This window comes from Mustela erminea, chromosome 1 (genome assembly GCF_009829155.1).
Source record: "Mustela erminea isolate mMusErm1 chromosome 1, mMusErm1.Pri, whole genome shotgun sequence".
Classification (NCBI taxonomy): Eukaryota; Metazoa; Chordata; class Mammalia; order Carnivora; family Mustelidae; genus Mustela; species Mustela erminea.
This window is the reverse complement of record NC_045614.1, coordinates 105,588,350-105,615,646: the sequence shown is the minus strand read 5'-3', so window position 1 is coordinate 105,615,646 and position 27,297 is coordinate 105,588,350. Positions and strand designations below refer to the sequence as shown.

The window sequence follows — 27,297 nt, the reverse complement described above, 5'->3', positions numbered from 1 at the left end:
GATCTCAGGGTCCTGGAATCGAGCCCCGCATCGGGCTCTCTGTTCAGCAGGGAGCCTGCTTCCCCCTCTCTCTCTTCCTGCCTCTCTGCCTACTTGTGATCTCTCTATCAAATAAATAAAAAAATTTTTTTTAAATATCTGAAGCAATGCACTCTCCATGAGAATTACCTCTTAGTTTCTTAGCCTAATTCAAGATAGATTTTAAATCCATAGCAAGGGTTAAAAGTAGTCTAGCAAACGTCAGTGATTGTTGGTATGTGACTTGCAGGTTGAACCGCTTGACAGATTGAGGAAACTGTTCTAATATTAGGGGTGATATGGTTAATGCAGCGCACGAAAATTTTTGTTTGTTTAAGGACCCACTGTTGGTAGAGTGTCTCAGCCCTCTGTCAGGGAGAACTGTGCTTCCCCGGAGCGACTAGTATGCTCTGACCATCCATAGACCATTTTTCTCCCTTTTCTTGGGTTTCTAGGAAGCCCTAATTTGCATTCTGAGCTCAGCCTTGCTCCCATATGGAAACTGACATTTACTTGCAACTTACTTGTTAACATTGACTGGTGGTACTAAGATTTCCCCTGCCTTGGTTACATTTCGCTCTAATTATCTTTGATTTCTTCCTCTGAATTTTTGTGGGTATTTCCAAAAGCGACCTCCAGTTCTTCTGCCAAATATAGGTAAAACATGTAAACATAAGTACACTCAACTATCAGAGATGCTGTCACTTTGCTCTCCTTCCTGTACTGACTCCAGCTCCTTTCTATGCAGCAGGAGGCATGTCTGGGGTTTCTTTATTATGTCCTTTGATTCATCTGCAGAAGAGGGACAGGGAGTCGTGAGGGAAGCAGCATAGCAATGCCTTAGGAAAATCTGGCTCTTCATGCAACCTGCGCCAAGAGTGGAGAAGCTAGCCAGACCCAGAGGCCGCAGAGCAGGAAAGCAGCCAGCAGGCAAGCCGGTGGTAGGAGGAGGGGGGAGGCCAGCCCCCAGGCCTCCAGGAGGAATCTGCTCCTCTAATGAAAGGGTCCTTCTTTCCAGGGGATTATAAGAATATTCATGACCCTTGAGATCAGCAGGTGAGGCTCAGCCCTCCCTACTCATCCTTTGGGCAAATAGTCCAGAAAGCCGAGGTTGCCAGGACGAGAAAGGAACAGTGGGAGTTGGGAGCTTTTCCTGCTTCCCTAGGCCCCCAACCCCCTTTATTTTCAGAGGAGGGCAGGGTGGGGGGCACTTGTCCTGAGGTGAAGCAAGGACTGTGTCTTTCATTTCTAAAGAGCAGGCAGCGAGGCCGAGGCAGAAGTCCCGTGACATGACTTGAGACACAAAATGGTATCTTAGCATCGAAGACCCCCTTTGACAACAAGAAGAAAAGCCCTTTTCTTCCCAGCCCGGATTAGGCGAGGAGGGAATTCTCCCGAACATGTGTGCATTGTTTCGTGGAGGGCAGCCAGGCTGGCCTGGGGCTTGCCTCCCAAAGTCAGCCCAAGGAAGCTTGTCCCCGTGTAATTAAAAGGGAAGGCAAACAGCAGGGAGGCTTGTTCCGCTGCCGCCCACCAAAGTGGGGTCCCGGGGGGCCGGTGTGGCCCAGGAAATTGGCTAAATTAATGGTTATTGGAGGCCTCACTGAATGTGTGGGCCCTGGAGGCAGAGAGAGGGCAGGCCAGGCAGTGTCCTCAGAGCTCTTCGGAACAAATGGAAAAAAGAGTCATTCTCAGAGAGCTGAGATGTCTCAGCAACTTGCCACCTGACCGCGCAGCAAGCTGCCCTGGGGACAGGCACCTGCAGCGAGGGGTCAGCGCCTCACGGAAAGCAGAGCCTCCAGGCGGCGTTTCCAGGCCCTCGTCTGTCCAGCTGACGCAGGCGGGGCCCCTCTCTTTCTCCAGCTGACGGCAAGGCCGGGAGCTAGGAGGTCACAGGTCATGGCCGCCGCGGTGGGGGCCCGGAGCTCACAAAGGGGGCAGAGTTTCTGGAAAGTAGTCTCTTGTGTTGGTCAATGGGAAAGTGTCTCACTCAGAAGTTACTGGGTGGGGGACGTCAAACCCTGAACCGGAGGCTAACATGTTTGGCATTTGTAGGGTTTAACTCCTTTATGAAAAAGAAAACTTTTTCAGGGGAAAAAAAAAATCTTTCTAATTGCCGTTTCCTGAAAGCTTCAGTTCAAGGCTGTGAACTTCATGCCTCGGGTTCCCAGCTGCCTCCTCGGCATACACACGGGGCTACAGGCGATCTGGAAAGGCCTGGCTCCCTCCCGAGGTACAGGGAGAAGGTAACAGTGACAACACAGACAGCCGGGAAGCAAAGCAGGGCTGAGTCTCCAAACCAGCGGGCCCCCAGCTTCGTGCTGAAGGCCACAGACTCGCTGAAGGCCCGGGCAGGTGAGCAGGCAAGGCTGGGGCCTCCACTATTTCTGGTAAGTGGTGGATCTAAGTCAATATGCCAGAGTGGATATGGCTTGTCTGACTCTGCAAATATTGAACCAAAGACTCGAGTACGGCCATGCTGTTGACAGTTCCGAGATGGTGTCTTTGTTGTCTTTGTCACCATGAAGTGCAGCCCAGGGGAGTCCGGTCTAACACCCTGTGTACACAGAGGGGCCAGTGTGCTCGGAGGCCCCTGTGTTTGCTCTGCCAATACATGCGGGTGGCCGTGCCTTCCAGCCTCCCACTGCCGGGAGACAGCTGGGGGCATGAGCCTCGCCCACCCTCTTCTGCCTGCCCCCTGGGGAGGGGTGCTGACCACAGTAGCCAAGACATGGGCTTCCTTTCCTCTCTTCTCGGTTTGTTTATTAAAAAAAAAAAGTTTGCTGTAGAATGCACATGTGTCATCTGTCAGCCTCATGGACTGTCCCAGAGCACCCCACCCTTGTATCCAGTAGATCAAGAACTTGAACGTTCCCAGCATCCCCCAAGCCCGCCTGCGACCCTCCCAGGCATCACATCCTGCAAGGCCGACCGCTCGCCTGACTTCTAACATACAGCAGTTCCCTCTGTGTTAAGCCGCATGGTTTTGAAAACTTCCTGTGGCATCTGAAGCCAGCCTGCGATGTGTCTGTCCCGCAGGGCACTGTCACCGCACAGCCTGGCACCGATGGGTCCCAGCTCTGCCCTGCCCCAGGCATTCCCCTTCCCTGCTCTGGTGTTGGGGTGGGCTCTGGGAAAGCGTAGAGTTGGTCTCATGTCCCTTGGGGACTTCCCAGTACCAGTGTGTGGTCCCTGGTTCCTCGAGCATGAGGAGGACTGTCTAAGCCACGGGCAATGCACAGGCTTGGGTGTTATGTCCCAGGAAGGTGGCAGGTGCCCAGCCCACCATGCCCCACTGTACCTCCATACCTTCTATACCACTGTTCAGAAACATCAGAAGACATGTGGTTTATGGATTCCCTCCATGCCACCAAATACACTAGAGTCATTCCAGTCCTGAATCTGGTCCATTCTTCTGCCTGAAAACCACCCCTGGCCAACTGAGAGAGGGAAGAGGAGCCTCCCTCTAACTATGCTCTGCTATGTGACACCGCACTCCTTTCACATTCCTAAAGCAAATTGGGGGCTGGGAGATGAGAGGCAGCTTAAAATGGGTGACAAAAGAGCATGCCAGAGCTAAGGGTTCAACTCTCTCACTCAACAGGCGGGGAAACTGAGGGCTGGAAAGGGAGGGGACTTCCCTGAGATGTAGAGTGTGTCTGGACAGGCTCCCTCCAGTGTGCCATATCTATCCTGGCATGCTTTTAAAGAACTTCACTGCTAATGTCATGGGACACACACACAGACGCACAGACACACAACAACAAAACAACTGCACCATGAGAATTCTCCAGGTCACCTACTTCTGCAGGCATTCACATCACCTGTATCCCCACCCTCACCGAGGGCTCTTTCGGAATCTGCGCTTCCCATGGTCACAACCACCCTGGGTCCTGCTCTAGGAGTTCTGCATTTTGGATTGTGTCACACTGTGTCACATTCTTGGCCAAGAAACTGACTTGGAAATGCCATGTTCCTGAGAGACTTCTGTTGTCGAGGCAGCGGGTGGAGCCTCTGGATCTCCCTCTTGCCTGAATCCAGAGTCGGGCTCCCTCTCTCCTGAGCATACGCGGTGGACCTGTCATTGCCAGACGGTGAAGACACCCCACCCACCAGAGGCAAAAGGTCCTGGCAGAGACCACCAGCGCAGGGGCCTCCGTGGAGGGACCCAGGTACCCTACAGCCCCTGCAATCTTGGGAACATTTCCCTTGTCCTGATGCTTTTGCTTCACTTCCCTCTAAGACACACACCAGCATCACCCCAGACCCCACCACTGGACTCCCTAAAAGCTGGAAGCTGGGGGCGAGGCCGGGGTGCTGTGTCTACACAGGTGCCCACGAATCCTTGGGAAGCTCTGGGGTTCTGCGACCTTGGGAGGAGCCCGCTCCAGGCGTGTGGCTTCCGTTCCATTCAGGTCTTCCTCCTAGCCTGGAGAGACACAGGTGGACAAGACACACACGTTCAGCTCAAGGGGCTCATACCATTTGGTAGAGGCTGAACTTGAAGAAGAGAGTAATAATCCTGATCACAGGCCAAATAAATAATAACTTTAGACAACCAGCACTCCAAAAAGGAGCAAAAGAGAGCAGATCCAGCCTAGGTGGGCTTTACAGAGGAGGTGGCCTGTGAGCTGACGTTCAGAAAATGCACCATCCTGTTTTCCCTTTGGCACAGTAAGCTCTTACTTCATTGTCATGAAGCCTGGGGAAGTTTACAGTGAAAATGCACTTACAAGGGTTTTTGGCACGCAACAGGTGCTCATTAAACGTCACACACAGAGTTAGGTAACCACAGCTGACCTGGTGTGATAAGAGCCAAGGCTGCGTCTTTGTCTGGGGGAGCAGGCTGGGTGATGAGATGGAAGAGTCGGTTTGGGTGACATTGCAACCAGCTGAGTTTAGGTTTTCATCCTGAAGGCGATGGGGAACCACTGAAGAATTTTGAGAAAGAAGAGACGTAATCAGAATTGCTTTATCAAAAGATCATTTTGACCACAGTAATGGAGTGGAGAGTAGCTTCGGAAGTGAGGAGCTGGAGGTCAGCGTAAAATAAAAGTGGAGGCTCGGTGACCTTTATGAGTCTTCATCATGGTCCGGGTGTGAAGTGACAAGGATCACAGCCTGACCCTGGCAGTAAGGATGAAGCTGATGGGACCAACATGGGGGTTCACGCTTTGTCCGTGCTGGTATGGGGGCGGGGAGGAGCATGGGTGTGGTCAGCGTTTGAATGATTCCCAGAGAAAGCCATCAGGAAGGATGCCCCGGAAGTGGGCAAGGGCGGCAGGTGGGCCAGCTTAGCCCAGCTGGACTTGGCCCCGTCCTGGTGCTGGCCTGGACTTGGCCTTGATTCCAGAGACAAGGTTCTTCTTAGCTTCCATTTGCAGAGCTGAGATGGACTCAAGCTCCCAAGGCCTGGTTTTAGGCTGTTTGTTGGTGGCCTGCTTTTCACTGGGCACCCATGTCTCAGCACCATCTCTCTTACAGTCATTGGGTGAGGTATGCTTTATTGTGCCCAGTTCAGATGAGAGAGCTGAGGCTCAGAAAGGTCAACTCAAATACATAGTAGAAATAGAACTGTAGTTCAGGTCCCGTGATTCCCTGACCAGGGCTTTTTCCAGAGCACACCTCTGCCAGCATTTAGCACAGTGGAAACCTGAGATCATACCAGGCCATATGGAAAGAGATGCAAGAGGTTTTTTTTAAAACAATATTTATTGGTTTAAAAAAAATTACAAGGATCATATTCTTTTTTTTTAAGATTTATTAATTTAAGAAAGAAAGAAAGAGCATGCATGCGTGTGCAAGAGAGAAAGAGAGAGAGAACAAGCACATAGAAGGGGAAGGGGCAGGGAGAGGGAGAAGCAGACTCCCTGTTGAGCAGGACCCTGAGATGATGACCTGAGCCAAAGGCAGCCACTTAACCGACTAAGCCACCCAGGCAACCCACAAAGATTATATTCTTACATTGTTATTTTAAAATTATTAAATTTAAATTAATAATTAAAATTATTAAATTGTTATTTTTAAATAATTTTAAAATAATTTCAAAGTCACAGAAAAATTACAAGAAAAGTGACAGGTATTCCATGTACATTTCACCCTGACTCTTCTGTTGTTAAAAGGTTAACATCGTTGTTTATGTTACATATATTTCCTTTGTATTCAGGCATTTAGACCATTTTCATTTAATGTGATTATTGATAAGTTGGTCTTAAATCTATCATCTGACAGTCATTTTATGTCTGTCATCGTGATATTTTCTCCTTGTCTGATTTTTTGTTCGCCTTTTTCTCCTTCTTTTGGGATAATTGAATATACTTTATGATTCCATTTTATTTCCTTTATCAGCATGTTAGCTATACCTCTTTGTTTTGATTCTTAATGTTAGCTTTGGGTTCATGATGTAAATCTTTACCTCAAATAATATTATACTTCACATATAATGTAAGAAACTTTCAGAGAACACTTCCATTTTGTACTCCCTCAACTTCGGGCTATTCCGTCATACATTTTACTTCAACGTATATTACAAATTCTCCAATACATGGTTGTTATTTTTATTTTTTTAAAGATTTTATCTATTTATTTGACAGAGAGAGAGATCACAAGCAGGCAGAGAGGCAGATAGAGAGAGGGGGGGGGAAGCAGGCTCCCTCCTGAGCAGAAAGCCCAATGCGGGACTCAATCCCAGGACCCTGAGATCATGACCTGAGCCGAAGGCAGAGGCTTAACCAACTGAGCCACCCGGGTGCCCCAAGACTTCCTTTTTTTTTTTTTTTTTTAGAGAATCTTTCAAAGGAATTTACATGCTATTATGCCCTTACCCATGTTTGGTCATTTTTTGAGTTCACCATTCCTTTCTGTAGATCCCAGATGTCCCCCTGGTATTTTTAATGGATTTACCTTAGTATAATCCATTTTTAATGGATTTACCTTAGTATTTTGCATAGTGTAAGCCTGCTGAGGATGACCCCTTTCAGCGTTCATATTTCCCAGGAAGTTTTTACTTCACCTTCTCTGGGTATAGAATTCTAAGTTCGTTTTCTTTTTTTCAGAACTTTCATGACGTTTCATCACCATCTTCTGACTTGCATTGTTAGGTGAAGTATGCTGTCATTCTTGTTTCTTTTTTACATACTGTGCCTATTTTTTCTAATTGCTTTTATTTTATTTTTTTTCTTTTTGCCACCAGTTTTAAGCTATTTGATTAGAATATGCCTTGTACTTTTCTTCATATTTCTTTTTCTTGGGGGTTTATTGACTTTCTTCAATCTGGGCTGTTTTGTTTGTTTGCTTGCTTTTTTTAAATTAAATGTACAAAAACTTTAGCTATTACTTCTTCGGTATTTTCTTGGGCAACCTCTCCTCTTCTTCTGTGACCCCATTATATATATTAGGCCACGTGGAGCTATCTTGCTACTCATTGACTGTCTATTTTTCCTCTTCTCTTTTTATCTCTGGGTCTTATTTTGGCCCTCATTTGGTATTCTGTTGCTCTGTCATCAGATTCACTCATCTTCTCCTCTGTAGTCACCAATCTGCTCTTAGTTCCATCCAGGGTATTTTTCATATCAGACCCAGGATGATGGAAACTTGGGGTGGAGGTTGAAGAACACAGTGCCTGCATGTGGACGAATCGCAGATTTCATGGAAGAGGTGGCATCTGAGATCAGCCTCAAGTGACAGGGAGTAGGGGTATTTTACAAAGAAATGGATGTGAAGAGAGAAAGGAGTACTCATCACTGGCAGACAGACCAGCAGAAAGCAAGGCACAGAGGTCAGGAAGGTCCTGCTGATGTGGACACCAGCCGCCTGGAGTATGCTGGAACAATAGGAAACGGGCAGGCGTGTGAGTGAGGAGAGCCTTGAATGGCAGAGTGACTCTTGCATTTTTAGAAGAAAAAGCATTAGGCTGGGACTGCAATAAACATCCTGCCATAAAGCTCAAAACCAAATAAAACAAAACCAGAATTCTTAAGACTGGTGGAGTTACAGATTCCTTGCATCAAAGTCATTTCCTCTCCCTGGTAATTAGCTCTTCCATCAGAAACAGGAGGGTTTGAACACGACTTCTTCCCAGTTTTGTATGCTTGATCTCTAAGGTCCCTTTTTGCTCCAAACGTGCACAACTCCACGAGTCAACATAATTTAGTAGCATTGGGAGTCATTTTTTGTGTTTGGGCAAGAGAGTGGCATGCTTTTAAGAAGATGATTACTTGAGCATTATGAACAGGCCCAGTAAGTAAGTTGTCATTGTATTCATGCATAGTGAGACTCACAGGGAAGGTGCTATATACATAGATGAGAGCATGTGTTTTTCCCACTCGTGGGAGAAGTGAGGATGAAGAGAGGGTCAGTCAGAAGCAGCATGAAGGATGGGTTTTGAAGGTCTATTCTGCAGTCAGGTAAACATCAAATGATGGCTTCATGGGTTGAATACAACCCAAAAATGTTTAAAGGGAAAACCCAGCTGAAAGAGGTGGCACCATTTATGACCCAGCTAACTTTTCCAAGCTCTACCACTGTAGCAAGAATTATAGCAGTCATGGGTTCTAGTTCTTTTTTTTTTTTTTTTTTTGAACTTAAACTTTTCTTTTTAAGATTTTATGTATTTATTTGACAGAGAGAGAGAGATCACAAGTAGGCAGAGAGGCAGGCAGAGAGGGGGAAGCAGACTCCCTGCTGAGCAGAGAGCTCGATGCCATGCAGGGCTTGATCCCAAGAAGCCTGAGATCATAACCTGAGGCCAAGGCCAAGGCTTAATCCTCTGAGCCACCCAGGTGCTCCATGGGTTCTAGTTCTAATGCAATTCTGTTACCTATATGAGTCTTGGTTTCTTCATCTATAAAATAGTAAGAATAATGCTAAATTCAAAGATTTTTGGTAAAATTCAAATATGTTTAGCATGTAATTAAAGATAGGAGTTTCATCAATATGCTAGCAGATTTTTTAAAAAAATTTTTAAGTAAGATCTATGCCCCGTTTGGGGCATAAAACTCACCACCCCAAAATCAAGAGTTGCATATTCTACTGACTGAGCTAGTCAGAGGCCCCACAGCAGAATTTTTTAGTAGAAATTGACAAACTGATTCTAAAATTTGTATGGCCATGCAAAGGACTTAAAAACCAAAACAAATTTGCAAAGAAGAATAAACCAGAACAAGATAATCAATAAAGCAGGTGGGGACAACATGATATTATGTTAAAGACAAACAAATAGGTCAATGGAACAGAATAGAACACAGAAATAAACCTATGCATATATGGACACCTGATTTCTGACAGATGTTCAAAGACAATTCAACGAAGAAAGGATGTTTTTTTCAGTAAATGTTTCCAAAACAATTGAATGTGCAAAAAAAATAAGCTTTAATTCATCATATACAAAAAACAACATGAAAAGGATCATGGGCATAAATTAACTATGAAACTTATAGAAGAAAACATAGGGAAACAATATTTACAACTTTAAATTAGGCAACCATGTATTACATACCTCAACTAAAGTATCATCTGTAAAAGAAGAAATTGATAAATTGGATATCATCAAAATGTAAAACTTCTGCTCTTCCAAAGACAAACCACAGACTGGGAGAAAATATTTATAAATCTTATATCTGATTAAGGTCTTGTATTTAGAATGTATAAAGAACTCTCAAAACTCCAGGTAAGCACTCAAACAACCCAATAAAAATAAGGGTGATAGATTTGAATAGACATTTTAGCAAAGAAGGTATATGATGGCAAATAAGCACGTGGAAACATGAGGTTCCACCATCCACCATACCTATTAGAAATGTTAAAATTAAAGACTGACCACACCACGTGTTGATAAAGGTGTGGAGCAATTGGAATCTTCATACACTGTTGGTAGAAAATGTAAAACACTACAACCACTTTGGAAAACAGTTGACCCATTCTTAAATGTTTAAATATGTAACCTACCATACGATCTAGTCATTCTATTCCTAGGTTTCCACTGAAAAAAATGAAAGTATGTGTCTATACAAGAGTTGTGTTTTATTATTTTTTTAAGATTTTATTCACTTATTTGAGAGAGAGAGAACGAGCAGGGGGAGGGGCAGAGGGAGAAGGAGAAGCAGAATCCCCGCTGAGCAGGGATCCCCAAGTAAGGCTCCATTCCAGGACACCGAGATCATGATCTGAGCCCAAGGCAGATGTTTAATCCACTGAGCCACCCAGGTGCCCCATCTATACAAGATTTGTACACAGATATTCATAATAGCTTCATTTCTAGCAGCCAGAAACTGGGCATAATCCCAGTGTCCACCAACAGAGAAATGTATAAACAAACATTGGTACATCTAGGCAATGGAATGGTACTTGACCATCGAAAGGAACAGACTGGTGGTCTACGCAACAATATGAGTAAGTCTTAAAATGATTATGCCAAGTGAAAGAAGGCACATTAAAAAAAAATAGTACATGTTATATGGTTCTAGGAATCATATAGGAATTGTAAACTAATTTCAGTAAAAATACATCTGTGGTTGCTCCGGGATAGGATAAAGGTGCTACAAAGAGGCACGAAGGAACTCCGGGGAAAAGAGTACGTTCAGCCCCTTGAGTGGTGGATGGTCTCACGTACACTGAAAACGATCAACTCTACACTTTCAGTCTGTGACATACATGCTTTGTCAGTTATACACGAGTAAAGAAAAAGAATATAGACTTCCCTGTTGCACAGACGTGGGTTTAAATCCCAGTTCACCACTTACAGACTGTGGGACCGTAGGCAAGTCACTAGAACTCTTCGAACCTCAGCGCTGTCACCTGTAAAATGAGGACTGTACGATTCCTTCCTTCTTTGTAAGATTGTTGGGAACCTAAAGTGAAATGAGGGATAGTAATTGTTTAACAGAGTGCCTGGGACATAATAGATGCTTAATACATATTAATTTGTTAAGGTGCTTCCCACACCACCTGGCATTCAGTAAATGTGCAATAACTTTTCCCCACTGAACCCTCTGTCTGGTCATGACATAGTCTTGGCACTCTAGACAAAGAGGGGTCTCTATCTGCACTGGGCAGAAGAAGGCCGCCTCGGAGTGAGACAGCTCAGCTGAGTTTCAATCTCTCTTCTTGCTCCCCAGTGGATCTGGTTGATGTTGGCACCATTAGGCAGGCAAGGGCTGGCAGCCGCTGTCCCTTGGGTTGTGACTTGGCCTAAGAGGGGCCTGGCACAGTAGAAGCCTGAGCTCTCCGTATCTCCTGGGCTTCATGGAACTTTCCACGTCCACAAAGTCCTGGGGAGCCAAAAGTGTGTGAGCCTCGGCCCTCCCTCCAGGGTGGAGGAAGCATTTTGAAGGAGGGTAGCCCTATTGTCCAGGAGATGTCTTTGGCCACAAAGGTCCCACTGAAGGCTTCACGTCCCTGGAACAAAACTGGGGCTAGAACTTTCAGGAGTGAACAAGGCCTGCTCTGTGTGGCCATAGCAGCTGAAACTTGAGCAGGGATGGCAGAGACCCAGCCCCACGGCTAACTTATTCTGGCCCCAAAGATGTCCCCCTTCAGTTAATCTTTCACTTCTCAGATCTTTGACAAAGGGCTGTTGAACAAGGTGGCGGCAGAGCTGGGAGGTGTGGTCCAGCGGGTGGTGGCCAGGCGCGGTGAGCAGGTTTCAGACACTCCTGAAATAAAGGGAGTTTGTTAAAAGCTTCTCACGGAAAGTTTGCTATTTGCCTGCTAGCCAGTGATGTTAGCAGTATTTAAGTATCAGATCAGACCCACAAATGAGGCCAGTGGGCAGTGAGCTGAGCTCTGAAGGCCAAATATCTTCAAGAGGGCATCCGTATGCATTATCTGCAGCATGGGGTTTGGGGAATTCTGGAAAGAAGGTGGCTTACATACCCCTCTGTTTACCAAACAAACAGCTAGGACCCATTTGTAACCTCACACCAAGTCCATGAGGTTTATATTATTTCTAGATGAGGCAATGGAAGCACAGGATGTATTTGAGCTTTGGAGTGAAAAGAATCTTGTTTCATTCATTCATTCATTCATTCAATAAATACTCAAAATTGCATGGCATGGGCAGGGTGTGGGGGCTACAACAGTGAGCGCAATGCTGTCTTACCCTCAGGTTCTTCGCAGCAGAATAATTTGGTTCCATTGTGTTTCCTTGTGCAGCCTCGAGCAAGTTACTGACATCTTCTGGACCCCAGCTCCTACCACTGATACATGGGGTGATGACTCTTTGAAAGGATTCCCCATAAAGATGAAGTGGAATTAAATGAGATGATGGATGTCATAGCCTTGGGGTGTAGCAGAGAACAGACACCTCACAAATCCTGCCATGGTGGCTATCAGTGATGAGCAGGGCTGGGTCCGGGCTGGGCTCGTCTTGTCATGGGACCTGCATCAGATGGGAAGAGCCAAAGCAAAGCGTGAATAGAGGCAGCTAGAAACTTCCTGGGATGGGGGAAGACCCAAGGGGCCACACTATCCAAAATGTAGCTCCCTCATAAACCCTTTGCCCAAGCTTTCACTAACAGGCTCTCCTGAAAGCACTGGGTACATTTGAATCACCCTCATTCATTCCACACATGTATTTACTAGCACTTTCCATGGGCCAGATGCTGGACATATGAGGTTGCTCTGATACCTTTTCAAGGAGCGTACAGTCCAGTGTGGGAGACCGACAAGCCACAGGCAGCTGTAATGCTGTCTATGGATGGGGGGTGCCTTGGGGTAACAGATGACCCACTCATGATGTCATGGACACTGCTTCTTGGCCTTCCTTCCTCGCCCACCAGAAGGTAATCTGCAAAGGCCCCTTCCTTTGGGGGGTAAAGGGTGGAGTTTGAATCCACTCTCTCCTCACTGTTGCCACAACCCAGTCCACACCTGCCTGGCTACTATGGCCACCCACTCATGGTGGCCTTCTCCATCGTCTCCATCCTCCAGCACAGCCTGTCATAGTCACTGCACTCAGATGGAGCTCACAGCACATCACCTCTTGGCTCAAAAATCCTCGAGGGCTTTCCTAATACTCATGTGAAGCCTCTACAGATACCACTCAACCAGCTCGTCCAGACTCACCTGTGAGTCCTCTTGGTTCCAATAAAACCAGTCGCCATTTTCCATTCACATCTGCATGGTTCCCTTCCCTGATGTCCTCCCGCCTTGCCCCGCTTCCAGCACCAGGGAGACTGTAATTTCATATAGAGATCCTTCCACATTCTTAATTTCATTATCATATAAATCGATTTTTGAAAGTAGAAAATACTAAACGATTGTGAATGCACAAGACCCCCGATAGATCCTTAGATAGATACTTAATAGGGAAAACAAAACAAAAGCAAAAAAACTCTGAGCAAACCATTTTCTTGTTCTTGCTATAAACCCGCGTAACACTTGGGATGAACCCTCTTTGCAGCCACACAAATGGTACACGATGCCCATGGCCAGCCTCCGTATTCTTTATGGACTGGCAGCTTTCGGCAGGTTTTCCCAGCTGGAGGCTGGGCCGCCTCGGGCAGGCATGGGCTCCCCTGTGGCTGGGAACATGACCCACTCCTCAGGAGCAGTCAGTCCTGCTAGGTGATGGCCGGAAAGAGAGACCTGAGGGCATGTGCAAAGGAGCGTTCCTCTGAGCGCCCAGTGTCCTCCTGGGGCAGGGAGGGCCCCACAAAGCCCTGGAAGGAGCTATTGAGATTTAATTGTGCAGACCCACGTGGCTGATGGGACGGACAGGAGAGAGGCTCTAAGGGGCTTCTTTTTCTTTTCGTCCCTTTCTTTTCTCTCTCTCACTTTTTTTCCCCTGACTGATGAGATAAAAAGAAACGATGCGATGCGTCTGTCTGTCGCAGCCTGGGGACTTTCTTAGGGTTCTCTGTGTGGTGTTATTTGAAAAAAGACAAAACTCTCAAACAAAACATGGTTGTATTAACACAAAAGTCCAGCTCCACGGTTGAAATCTCCCATTCCATTCCCAGGGACAAGTTTCCCGAATGAACCCCGGCTTATCCGTGTAGACAATGGGGTCCCCAGGGAGCTGCACGTGATGGGAGCTGGGAGTGAGGGGCCAGTCAGGTCAGTGGGAGGGGGGACTCTCCCGGGCTGCCCACTGGGTCCCTGTGACCTCCGCCATAGCCCTGCGCACAGGGCAATGTGAGTTTCCTATCTTTAGCCTTCATCTCCTGTGTTCAAGTCTGATCCCGAATGCCTGGAGGATCAAGGCACAGGACATGTCCGTGTTAGCTTCTGACATCATTTTCTGCTTGCTTATCTCGTCTGCCTCCCTCCTGAGACTGTCAGCCTGGCACCCGGCACAGAAGCTGGACCAAGGGCACATTTCGCTGAATGAATGTGCATGGGTGTGTACACGTCTTCCCATGTATTCCTAAAAGGTTATAAAGATTCCTAAGAAAAGGATATCGCTGAGCTGCTGGAAGCGGGGAAACAGTTGGAAACCTACACCAGGACCTAAAAAGGGCACTTTCGGACCTGGAGGAACCTGTGGGATCCTCCAGGCAGAGCTTTGGCTGAATTAAAAGAAAGCCATGGCGACTCCTACCTAGATTATTGTATTAACCTGGTAACTGGGTGCAGCTGAATTAGGGAGCCGCACTGACACTCCTGAGGCTGTCACGGAAAAATGGAATATTTTCTTGTTTTTGATGCTTGGTAAAGCAGCGGCCTCTCTCTGGGATAAAATCTCACGTAGGTCCTCCTGGAGTGTCTGGGGACACAGGCTTTTTGAAAGTCAACGTGTGGGATTTAGAGTCACAGGAGAGCGGAACAAACACTGAAATTTCCTTCAGCCCCTTGTCCCACAGATGTGGAAACAAAAGCCCCCAAGGAACCCCTCCTTATGAGAAAAAATTGAAAACGTAGAGTCCCCACTGGAGGGAGGGGACGTCTGGACCATCCTTGCCTGGAACTCCAAGATGCCAAGGTCTGGGGCTAGTGGGCAAAACATAGGCACAGGACCAGTCTAGTGACTGGTTTCCTCTCTCTCCCCTTCCCTCTTTTTCTCCCTCTTTCCCCCCCCTCCCTCCCTCTTAGTCTCTCTCTCTCTATTTCTCTCTCTCTCTCCCAGTCTCTTGTTTCTTGTAAATGACACTGCCGGGGGAGGCTGCCACGTTGGCCATGGTCCATGACCCTCCTCCCTGATTTGGCCACATCCCTGCCCTTCTTCAAAGTATGGCTTCAAGGCTCTAAGGCACCTGTGTGGCCTCGGAGTACATGCCCTCGGGCCCACATCAGGGCCCTTTGTCTCGTCTCCAATCCTGTTGCTGAGCCTCCTGAGCAAGCCCTCTGAAGCTCTGAGCACAGGGACTGGGCTCACCGCCAGGAGGAGCTTCCTCTTACTTCCAGCCAGACCCCCACACTCAGCTTGGAAGGTGTGGGGCCAGGGCAGGAGGCACAGGCTTGGTGTTTGCGATCGCTGCCGTGCCAACACTGGAATTCCAACAGTTCTCCGTTCTGTCATGTTTTTCTTTCACCTTTCTCCTCCTCCACCTTCCCTGCCCCCTGGTATTGAAGGATGGCAGGTATTTGAACGGGGCAGCAGAACTGGTCCAAGAACAAAGACGGGAGGAAATGAGGAAGCTTCTAGGGTCCAGGGCGGGGGTGGGGGGGGGCGCGGGGAGGGGAGAGCTGCCCAGAAAGAACCTTCAGTGAGCAGTTGGAAGACAGGATATAAACCAACCTCTGCCGCCAGGGAGCTGTGCGACCTTAAGGAGGTTCCTTCCCTCTCCTTGTCTCGGCTTCTCATCTGTGAAATGGGAATCAGACCTCCCACAAGCCTTACTTTAAGGTTAAACAAAATAAAGAAGATGGTGGAGTTTTGCACCGTCACGTGGCTCAGGTCTGCCGACTTCCAAGAACCTACAGAAACTTCTCTGGCAGAAACCATGCTCACAGACAAGGTGAGCATTCTCTCTATGCTAATCAAGTGGTTATAGGATACTATTCCAAGCCTCCCCTCTGCAGGGAGGAAATCTGACTCCCCCAGTGGCTGGGTAGAGCAGGTGCAGAAAGGAGGTCTGGCCATCAGGAGGACAACAGGAGGCTTCCAGCGGGACTCTTGGGGTTTCTTGAAAGAGATGGTGATTTAGGATTGCCCTGATTAGGTGTCATGTGCTCTAGAACAGATGCTTGACCAACTCTTGAGAATTGAGGGAATTTTTTTAAAATGATGGGTTGGAGAATTCCCCTCGATTCCGGGTCCTGAGCTCCATTCACAAAATAATCTAAACCACTTCTTGAAGCCAGTGAGTCTCCTCTGGTCAAGGTCTGGGACTGACCTTACCTACGACTGGATTAATGGGCAGCTGGGCAAGTTAGCAGGAGCCTCCCCACCTACACTCTCCTCTGTTACCTATGAGCCTGCCCTGTTGCCTAAAATTTGCCCATGGGAGGGTGATTCCTCACATTCCTTTTGGAATCCAATCACCCAGACAGAGGAGCCAAGATTTGCTATCGCTAAATATGTCAAATATATGTTGGATATCTTTCATTCTAGGACATGTAGACTTCCCACGGGTACTTATAAATTTTATTTTTTTTAAAGATTTTTATTTATTTATTTGAGAGAGAGAGCACAGGGGGAGAGTGAGAAGGAGAAGCAGACTCCCCACTGAGCAAAGAGTCTGATGCAGGGTTTGATCCCAGGACCCGGAGATCATGACCTGACCTGAAGGAGACGCTTAATCGACTGAGCCACCCAGGCACGCCCCCCACCACCGATGGGTGCTTTTTAATTGTTGCATAGAGTTGGGGGGTACACCCAATAATCAGAGTTGCCATAAGAACAGCCTTGAAAGGTGATGAGCTGCCTGTCGCTAGAGGAGGTCAAGCAGACAGTAACTGCATGTGAGTCATTGTGGGGATTCCTGCAGGGGGTGCATAGGTTATAGACACATGAATTAGTAATGGATATGGAGCAAGCATTACGTCTTCAGGACTGTTCTAAATACTTCACATGGGCCCTCACCTGTGATATTCACAGAACCCTAAGAAGTAGGCACTGTTATTGTTCCCATTAGTACAGAGGAGAAAATGGAGTTACAGGGAAATGTCCTAGGTCATAGAGCTGGAACCTCATAGAGCCTGGACTCAAACCTGGGGAGGATGCTTCCACAGTCCATGCTCTCAGCCTTAATAGGATAACACTGACCTTCATAGGAAATCTCCGAGCAAGTACCCGTCCATATCCCGAGTCCAGCGAGGCCCCACTTTGCTGAGGGCTGGTGCCACTGATGTTCTTGTCCAATCAGCCCTGACTGGCTGGTTCCTTCCCTTGCTCACCCAGACCGTAAGGCCCACAAAAGATGCATGTCTCTGAGGGATGAGAGGCTTCTCTTAGGAGAAGAAGATAATGGGAACGTCCCCCTAAGCTGCATGGCTGGCCCGGGCAGCTGGGGTGTGTCCTCTCTTGGCCATCCCCAGCCCAGTCCCAGGGGAAACAAGGGCCCTGGAGCTCTCACCGTCCTCTCAGGAGCTCCTGCACTGCCCCTCACATATTTGACCCAGCCCTCCATCTGGCTTGCACACATGGGCTGAGCCTCCAGACTGGGAGGAGATGAAACCACTTGGAGCCTGGCACATCCTGACTTGGCAGCCCACGGACTGGAAGCCGGCCAGGCCCAGATCTCCTGGCCCACTGAGACCCCCGGATCCTTCATGGCCAGAAGGCCTTCTGTAGCTTCACAGGAACTCACTCCTGCTGATCGGATTTCCTTGCAAAGATTACTAGATTTTTTTTTAAACAAATTCTGGAATTTATGTTTTTGAAATTTGAGGATTTTTTTTTTTTTTTGAAAAAACACATTCTGGAACACAGACTTTTCGGGCTAGTAACAGTCCTAGAAGCTACCATTTATGAGCAGCTACTAGGAAGAAGGCCCTGGACAAAACACCGTTTCTACAGGTGCTCCTGGTGTTGCCCCCACTCATACCAGGCAGCGCCGAGGGGGTGCACGCATGGCAAGTGTTGGCTGTGCGGGGAATAGAGCGCCATGGTTCCAAGTGAGTCAGTTCCGGCCCCTCCACCAAATGACTGCGTGACCTTGGGCAACTGGTGGACTCTTTCTGTGCCGCACTGTATTCTCATCCATGAAACAGGAATAAGAACAGTATGTTGTTCAGAGATTGAGATAAGACCTGTTTAGCACAGAATCTGGCACTTAATAAGCATTATCTTCCATTATTATTAATGATAATTTATTAAGTCCGTGTTAGTATTATCCCCATTTCATAGATGAAAGAAGTAAGGCACAGAGAAGTCCAGCGCATTGCCCAAAATCACACAGCTAATACACGGCAGAGCCAGGATTTAACCCCGGGGGGTTTCTGGCTCCCAAACACTCACTCTTACCTGTCACTTGAACGGCCTCCAGAAATTCCTAGAATGTTAACATAAAATTAAGGAATGTTCCTTAAATCGTTTCTAGTCATTGGTGTTGTGGGGAAATATCAGATATTCCCATTTATACCAACAGGCTGCTTATCTGGAGAAATTGCTCAAACTGATCAAAAGGGCGAAGGCCTTCCACAAAGAATTTAAACAATCAACTTTCCAGAGAGAAAGCCGTTGGCAGACGTGAATTGAAAGGTAATGTAGCTTGCTGCCAGAGCCCTGGGCTGGGTCAGGAGACCCGTGTTTCCTTTGGAGTCCACCGCCCATTTGCCATATGGCCCGGTGTGTTATCGGCCTTCTCTGGGGTCAGTTTCCTTATCCGTACAGTGAGGGTTGACAGTCAGTGCTCTTCACGAGGCTTCCTGTTCAGTGAACCCTTTAACTCACAGCTTCATTCAACAAATTTTGTCAAGTACCGACTGTGTGCCAGGAACCCTTGCAGAGCTAGAAAGGCAAGATCAAACAGCACTGTGGTTGTGGTCTGTGATTTCAGAGAGTCTGGAGTGACACAGAGAGAAACAAAAAGATAATGGCCACAAAGTGGAGGGCATGCTGGAGGCACAGGTTGGAGGGAACCTACAGGAAGGCTCCTAAGCAAGCTTGAGGGGCCAGATAGGTTTTCTTAGAGGAGGGGACATTTCAGCGGAGACCTGGCGGTTGCTAGCTAGCATGGGGCCAGGGGGCAAGGAAGACACAGACTTGTAGATTCGTGAATGTGGATTTGTAGAAGTGAAGTGTGGCATGGTTGGATCTCAGAGGGTGAGGGGCAAGGAGGTGGCTGGAGAGAAGGATGGACAGGCAGGCAAAGCCCAGATATCATGCCAGACCTTGGCCACCCCGGTGAGGATTCTGATTTTATCTTGACGTCATTCAGGAGTATCCCAAGAATTTTAGATCTTTACAACGATCACCGTGGCTGCCCTGCAGGAGGCTGAAGCAGACTGAAGAATGAACCTGGGCAGCCCTGTAAGATAGCTATTGCAACAGACTGCTACAGAGGCTATGGTGCCTCGATGGGGAGAGCAGGTTAAGGAGCAGGAAAACAGGAGATGAGGGCAAGTGAGAAGTTGGAACGGGTAGGGCTTGGTCTCTGGTAACTTGATGTGGAGCAAGAGGGTGAGAGAGAAGCCAGTAAACAGCAGAGATGTACTGGCGGAAGACGGGTGGGGTGGACTGGGGAGGAGACCCACCCCCGCAAACCTCCAGCTGGGCCACATCCGGGGCCCTGGGCCCGGCCTTTCCTACTTTGCCCCTGACACGCACTCCTTGGCGACCATAGCTCCAGCCCATCTGAGATCCAGATCCATCTGTCCACTAGCCAAGGTCCCCCTCCCTCTTGGCCATCCCTGACCACCAAGATGCCAACGTGTTCAGCCCAAACCATTCGTCTCTCGAGCCCTCCTCCTCCCCCTCCCCTTAGACCCCCGGTTCTGCATCAGGCAACCCCTCCGTCCCGCCCACTTTCCAAAGCAGGCTGGCTGCTGCTCTGAGGAGCCTTGCGTGCTTGCAGGATCCACGTGCATCTCGGAAACCTGGGGTTCAGAGCAGGCTGCGGTGAGGGGAAGGAGGGACAGAGCAATTATCGGCCTTCAAGACGCCGCCTGTGCTGTTGGCAGGAATGTTTTTTTCCCGGGTGTCAATACGAGCCCAGGGTCATTTTTCAGCGTTTGCCAGTGGCTGTAATTGCGTAAGGCTGAGGGGCTCTCCAGAGAATCCCCGCCGCTCTCCATTCTCTCCTCCTGGACAGTGCTCTATAGACACGCCCCAGGCCATGGATCATGTTTTTCACATAACCCGTTAATTACTAAATAAAACAACCGAGCTTTCAACCTGATTAGCCCAGATTAATGGCCAGCAGCGGGTTTCACGCGCCTGCACAATTTATCACTGAAAAGAACTGTGTCTTTAATGATTTAGCTACCTGGCCTAGCGGGGCCTGCTCAGGGCCGCGGGCCTCCGGGAGAAGTTAATTGCTGTTCTTCGTTTCTGACCTGGAAAGGCCCAGGTGACAGTTCCCATTAGCTAGGGTTGGCCTGCTTGATGACAAAGGATGGCAGGAAGCCCTTCCCTCCCACTTTGTTCCGAAGATATATCGAGGTCAAGTGTCCCCAGCCCCACCACACCAGCTGCCAGCTGGAACAGGTTGAGTCAACCTGTAAATTTATGGTTTTCTCTGCAAGCCCCCCTCCCCCGCGCGGCTCCCTACCCCCCCACTCCTATATTCCCCCACCCCCCACCCCCGCCCCCACCCCCACTCACCACAGGCCCTTTTTTCATTCCTTCATCAATATGTTGAAAGAGTGAATCATTTTTTGTTTGTAATTGTTAAATTTCACCAGGAATTCTAAGACCTTTCATAAAAATGAGAAAAAAAGAGATTTACCCCTGTTCTTTTCCTTGACATTTTAGCCCAGTTTGGTTCTTCAGTGGGGGGGGGGGGGGGGGGAGCGAACATTTCTTTAATCATTTATCATTGAAAGATCCTTTGATCAAGAGGCTCTTCAAATGTCAGAACTGGTCACAGGCATCTGGTACAACTCTTGCATTTTCTAGACAAAACGGAAAATACCTCTTGCTGAGGCCCAAGGTAGGAGGAATAAAGGCTCCAACGTGACATGGCGGGTAAGCGGTGGCCCTGAGGGTGGCCAGGTGGGGCGTTTTCCAACAACCAGCGCTGCCCACTCTTTGTTCATCATAACAAAACCAGCACTTAACAACACTTACGTTCTAGACATCAGTTTTCTCAGTAGTCACAGCAACCGGTGAGGTGGAAACCATGCCCATTTTTCAGGCGAGGCTATTGAGCCCTTGTTCTGTGTTCAGGTGGTGCTGTCCAACAGAACTTTCTATGATGGTGGGAATATTCTGCATCTGAGCTGTCCTATGGAGTGGCGGCCAGTCTCACGTGGCTGTTGAGGAATTGAATTACAGCTATAGTGGATGAACTTTCAGATTATTCATTGCTATAATCTAGAAATACAGCTGATTTTTGTATGTCGATCTGGTATCCTGGAGGTTTCCTGAATTCACTTATTCCAATAGGCTTGGAAATAGAATTTATTTTTTAGAGCAGTTTACAGAGCAATGAGGTGGAATGTATGCAGAGTTCCCATGTACCCTCTTAGGAACGCCCCCCCCTCCTTGCACATGGCCTCCCGTAGGTTAGGGTGGTCTGTTGAGTACAACTATGAACCAGTATTGATTTCATTTCATTGTTAGTTGAAGTCCTCAGTTTGGTGTTCGCCCCTTGTGTTGCCAATTCTATGGAGGCTGAAACACTCACAGTGCCGTGTATCCATCATTACAGCATCTTACAGAACAATTCTGCTGCCCTAAAAATCCTCTGGGCCCCCCCTGTGCATCCCTCCTTGCCTCCCCCAAACCCCTGGCAGCCAGTTGTCTTTTCAGTGTCTTCACAGTTTTGCCTTTCCCAGAATGTCATATAGTTGGAATCATACAGCCTTTCCAGACCGTCTTCCTTCACTTAGCAATTTGCATTGAAGTTTCCATCTTGTCTTCTTATAACTTGAGCAGAAGTGAAAGCTCACTTCTCAGTGAATAACAATTGTATACAGCAAATTGAGTGTCAGAATGTTTATCTGTTCACCTACTGAAAGACATCTTGGTTGCTTCCGAGTTTTGGCAATGATGAAAAGGGCTACTGTAAACGTTAGTGCACAGATATTTGTGTGAACATAAATTTTTAGCTTATTTGGCTAAATACCCAGGAGTGCGATTTCTGTATTATGAATGAGAGTTCCTCTTGCTCTACATCCTCGCCAGCATTTGGTGGTGTTGGTGTTTTTCATTCTCACCTTTCTAATAGACATGATGTGGTATCTCAGTGTTGTTTTCATTCTCGGTTCCCTGATGACTTACTGTGTTGAGTATCTTCTTTTGCTTATTTGCCATCTGTATTTCTTCTTTGGTGAAATGTCTGTTCAGATCTTTTGACCATTTTTCAATCAAGTTGTTCCTTTTCTTATTGCTGTGTTTTCAGAATTCTTTTTTTTTTTTTTTGAAGATTTTATTTATTTATTTGACAGATGGATCACAAGTAGGCAGGGGGCAGGCAGAGAGAGAGGGGGAAGCAGGCTCCTCGCTGAGCAGAGAGCCTGGGCTTCATCCAGGACCCTGGGATCATGACCTGAGCTGGAGGCAGTAGCTTTAACCCACTGAGCTACCCAGGTGCCCTGAGTTTTCAGAATTCCTCATCTACTTTGGGAAACAGTCCTTTATCCAATGTGTCTTTTGCAAATATTTTCCGCTAGTCTGGGGCTTTTCTTCTCAGTCTTTTACAGAGCAGAAACTTTTAATCTTAATGAAGTCCAGCCCATCAATTATTTGTTTCATGGTTCGCACCTTTGTGGCTGCATCTAGGAAGTCATCACCAAACCCAAGGTCATTTAGCTTTTCTTTTATATTCTAGTTTCACCTTTTACATTTAGATCTGCGATCTACTTTGAGTTAATTTTTGTGAATGAATTTTTTGCATGTGGATGTCCAGTGGTTCCAGTGCTACTTTTTGAAAAGATATTTTCTTCATTGTATTGTCTTTGCTCCTTTGTCAAAGATCACTTGACTGTATTTGTGGGGGTCTATTTCTGGGCTCTCTATTTGTTCCATTGACCTATTTGTCTATCTTTTCATCAATACCACTCTATTTTAATTACTGTAGCTTTATGGTAAGTCTTGAAGTTAGACAATATCAATTCTCTGAATTTGTTCTTCTCCTTCAATATTGGACAGCTATAATTTTGCCTCTTTATGTAAACTTTAGAATCAATTTGTTGGTAGTCACAAAATAATTTTCTGGAACTTTGATTGAGATTGCATTGAATCAAATTAGGAAGGAACTGACATATTGACGGCACTGAGTCTTCTTATCCACAAACATGAAATATCTCTCCATTTATTTAGCTTCTCTTTGATTTCTCTTCTCAGGGTTTTGTACTTTTCTGCATTCATATCTTATATACTTTGCATTAGATTCATACCTAAGTATTTCATTTTTATGGTATGTAGAAAAACTATTGTAGAAAAACTATTGACTGCATATCACCCTTGCTCCCTGCAATTGCTATACTAGCTTTATGTTTTCCAAGAGTTGTTTTGGTTTGGGGGTTGTTTTAGTTTTTTTGTTTGTTTTCGGCAATTCTTTTGGATTTTCTACATAGATAATCATCATTTGCAAATGAAGACAGTTTTATTTCTTCCTTCCCAAGTTGTATATTTGTATTTCCAAGCAAACATTTGTTTTTAAATGACATCCATGTGCTGTTGTTTTCTTTTTTCCTCCTTTTTTTCAAAGGTCCAAAAAATTTGAAAAGGGTCTAAAATTTTAACGTGGATAAATGGCAAAAAAGTTGTTAACTTCTAATACTTCTTTTTCAAATCCTTGTACTACATTTAAACTACAAAGTAAATAAATTTGTATGTAAATTGTTAATAATTAGGAATTTTTAAAGGAATCTCTGTTCTACATGGGAAATCATTCCTTCTTGAAGCTCAGAAACTTCCTGGCAGGAATGGTTTTTTTTCCTTCGTAGTAGTTCTTTTTTAGAAAAATCCTTTAGTAACTATTCTGTTTATGGCAAAATTTCTCAAGTTTTGTTCATCTGAAAATGTATTTTTGTCCTTTTTCTTGAATTATATTTTAGTTGAGTTTACAATCCTGGGTTGACAATTTTTTGTTTTAGCACTTGGTCTTTCTGTTGACTCCAAAAATACGTATTCTGCATATTTCTTTTGATCAACTTCCCAGTTCACAGATTCTTTCTTTGGCTGTGCCTAATTTAATGCTTAAGGTTCATGTGGGTTTTTTTTCCTCATCCACTTAATTTTTAACTACAATGATTCTGTTTTCTCATGTTTAGAATTCTGTTGGGTTGTTTGCTACCAATGCCTGGGCCTTTTTGAGAATATTTTGTTCTTTGCTTGTGTTTTTTATCTCCTCATTTATTCCCTAAAGCATTTCCTTTAATTTCCTTAAAACATACCAATTTTTTATTCTGTGCCATGTATTTCATATGTGTATATATATATACGTGTGTGTGTATATATATATATATATATATATATATATATATATATATATGTGAAGTCCTTGGGAGTTCACAAGGCTGTTTGTTGTTTCTTCAGGTTTTTGTTATAGTGCCCATTTTTTTTAAGATTTGGGATTGTGAGCTCCCATAATCCCATGTTCAGCTGCGCTTTTCTGTGGAAACCCATGAGGTCTGGCTTATAAGTGCATCCTTACAGAAGGATATGACTTGACTTCTACCAGGTGACCCTGGGATGCTGTAACCCCAGATCACTTTAAAGTGAATTCTTCTGCTTGGGGCTTCCAGTCAGCACAGGGAGTGTGAATTTAACCCCTCATGCAGCTAGGTTTCATTTTCACCTTCCTTTGATCAATGCTATGGTTATTTCCAGTCCAGCTTTCTATGAGACTGTATCCCTAAGGCTTCCCACTTTATGACAGGCCCGTTTCCAATACCCCAGCGTTCTGGGGCTGAGTGTCTGGTCTTCTCCAAGGCAGGACCAGCAGAATCAGATTCATTTCAGACTCTGACCCCCACTCTCAAGAAGAGCTGCAGGGTCAGCACTGACTCCCTCTTTTTTGGCTTCTGGTGATTTTCCTTACATTCTGACTGGCTCCTTTCTGAATCTAAAAAGTGTACATGGTGTATTTTACCTAATATCTAGATATGCTTTTTTCACAGGCGGAATTTTCAAGCTTTCTAGCTATTTGCCAGAAATGCCATAGCATGAATTTCTAAAAGTAGTCATGTTTGGGGGCACCTGGAGGGGCTCAGTCAGTTAAGCATCTGCCTTTGGCTCAGGTCATGATCCAAGGGTCCTTGGACCCAGGTCCACATCTGGCTCCTTGCTCAGCAGGGAGTCTTCTTCTCCCTCTCCCTCTCTGTCTGCCTGCTTCTCCCTCTGCTGTATTTGCTCTGTCAAATACATACATACATACATAAATCTTTAAAAAAAAAAGTAATCATGTTTTCACTTCATCGTTAAATATCAACTTTTTTTTTGGAAGAGATTAGTTGTGTGTATATTAAAAATATCTTGTTTATAAGAAAGTACCAAACTGTCTGCCAAAGTGGCTGTGCCATTTTGCATTCCCACCAGGAATGAATGAGTCTTCCCCTTGCTTCACATACTTGCCAACATTTGCACTGAAGCTTCTGTCATGTCTTCTTATAACTTGAGAGCTCACTTCTCAGTGAATGACAATTGTATATAACAAATTGAGTATAAAAATGTTTATCTATTCACCTACAGAATAGATACCTACCACAGAAAAGGGGAAATTTAGAATAATTTGTTTTTTCATAAGAGAAAAATGTGTGCCTCATTTTTAAGTGCCTTGTCATGAGAAAACCAGAGGGGTCTTCATGGTTATTTACCATCTGCAATTTAAAATAATTACTAAAAACACCTAACTGGGCTCATATGAACCATAACCCCTCCTCATAAGCTGAGAGGAGATAGAACAAATGAGTTTTCTGTCTACCTGCCAAGTTGTCTCACTGATAGATCTTGGATGATGGCATCAGTAATGTTAATCAAACTTAAATTCTATGTTTTATCATCAAGTGAAAATCTGTAGAAGTTCTGATAGTTTCTTTCTCTCTTCCCAGTGGCAAATCTCACCTGCCCTCAGGGGAACAGGTACCAGTCTCTACACCACAAATATTTTTGGTTGTCACAGTTGGAAGAAGGTACTTGGGGCATCTAGTGGGTGGAGGCCAGGGATTCTGGTAAATATCCTACAATGCACAGGATAGGTCCTCTGGAACTGAGAATTATTTGTCAAAAATTTTTAAAGCTCTCAGGTTGAGAAGCTTTGAGCTACAAATCCCTCAGAGCACCGTGGCCCGTGTTTCAGTCCTATTCCTCACCTCCCCCTGACTTGGGTCCTGTGGGCTGAGCACGCCTCACTCCCCAAATCGACTATATCAATTTGGTTTCTCTGCTTCCCATTCTTAGTAGACTTCCCAGGTGTGGGGTGTGAATTGTTCTCCAGGGATAGTATTTCTGATTTAGTATCTCTGCTTCAGAACTAGATGGTTTACTGGGTTCAAAAGAAAAGCACTTTTCTTAATCTTTTGCTTCAGGTGATTATTCCAATAATGTCATTATTCTACACCAAAGGGACTGTAGGCATTGACTTCTCCTGGGAAAGCAAACTTGGGGGAACTGCAATGCTGTCTCCTGTAATTTCAGGGTTCTGGTTCTAAGAGTGGAGATGCGGGATAGAGGGAGATAGGGTGGCAAGTTCAAGAATGGGATAAACACAGCGGGGGTTGGGGGGAGAGACAGGGACCCACATGACACACCTCAAGCTTGGGTTACGTGAAGGCACTGGTAAGCCAGGTCCAGGGCAGACAGGCAAGGGAAGAGGCCAATGAGGGCCAGAAGTGGAATATAACCCCCAAACCAGTCATTAAAGATTTTGAGAGATGTTTGCTAGAAATTAGTGGCAAGATTTTCACCTGTTTCTTTTCAGCCATGACAACACCCAGGCTCTGTTGAAGAGTGAGAAGCCCTTTGCTGGAGACATGCCTGGACTCCGCTGGCCTGAGGGTCAAGCAGGGCATCCCTCCCCACTTCTTCCCTGCTGGCTGCCCCCTCAGCCTGAGCCGACCCTGCATCCAGATGCTGCCTGGCCCCTCGGTGGCTTTCCACCCCACCCAACACCAGGATTGGAAGGTCCTGAGACCTCATTCATGTCATCTTTGCCCTGTGTTTTCAGGATGAAGAAACCAACGGAGAAGGCCCTGGCTCCCATTTGGAGGTAGCCCCTTGTTTCTGAGGGCGGTGTTCTGTGGTTGGAAGGACCTGGGAGCAAGCATTGTCCTCGACCTCGCGGGCCC

General features: G+C 46.3%; 2 long non-coding RNA genes across 2 annotated transcripts; one reads left to right on the top strand and one right to left on the bottom strand.

Annotated features, from left to right (window-relative positions):
- Positions 1–10,718: 10,718 nt before the first annotated feature.
- Positions 10,719–15,417, bottom strand: LOC116600936. Its single transcript, XR_004289863.1, has 3 exons — positions 15,332–15,417; positions 12,116–12,394; positions 10,719–11,669 (listed from the first exon to the last, which is right to left on the bottom strand). It is a non-coding gene; the product is annotated as an uncharacterized LOC116600936 (long non-coding RNA).
- Positions 15,418–15,477: 60 nt separating this feature from the next.
- LOC116600931 lies at positions 15,478–18,540 on the top strand. Its single transcript, XR_004289862.1, has 3 exons — positions 15,478–15,536; positions 15,803–15,914; positions 18,489–18,540. It is a non-coding gene; the product is annotated as an uncharacterized LOC116600931 (long non-coding RNA).
- The last annotated feature ends 8,757 nt before the right edge of the window (positions 18,541–27,297 follow it).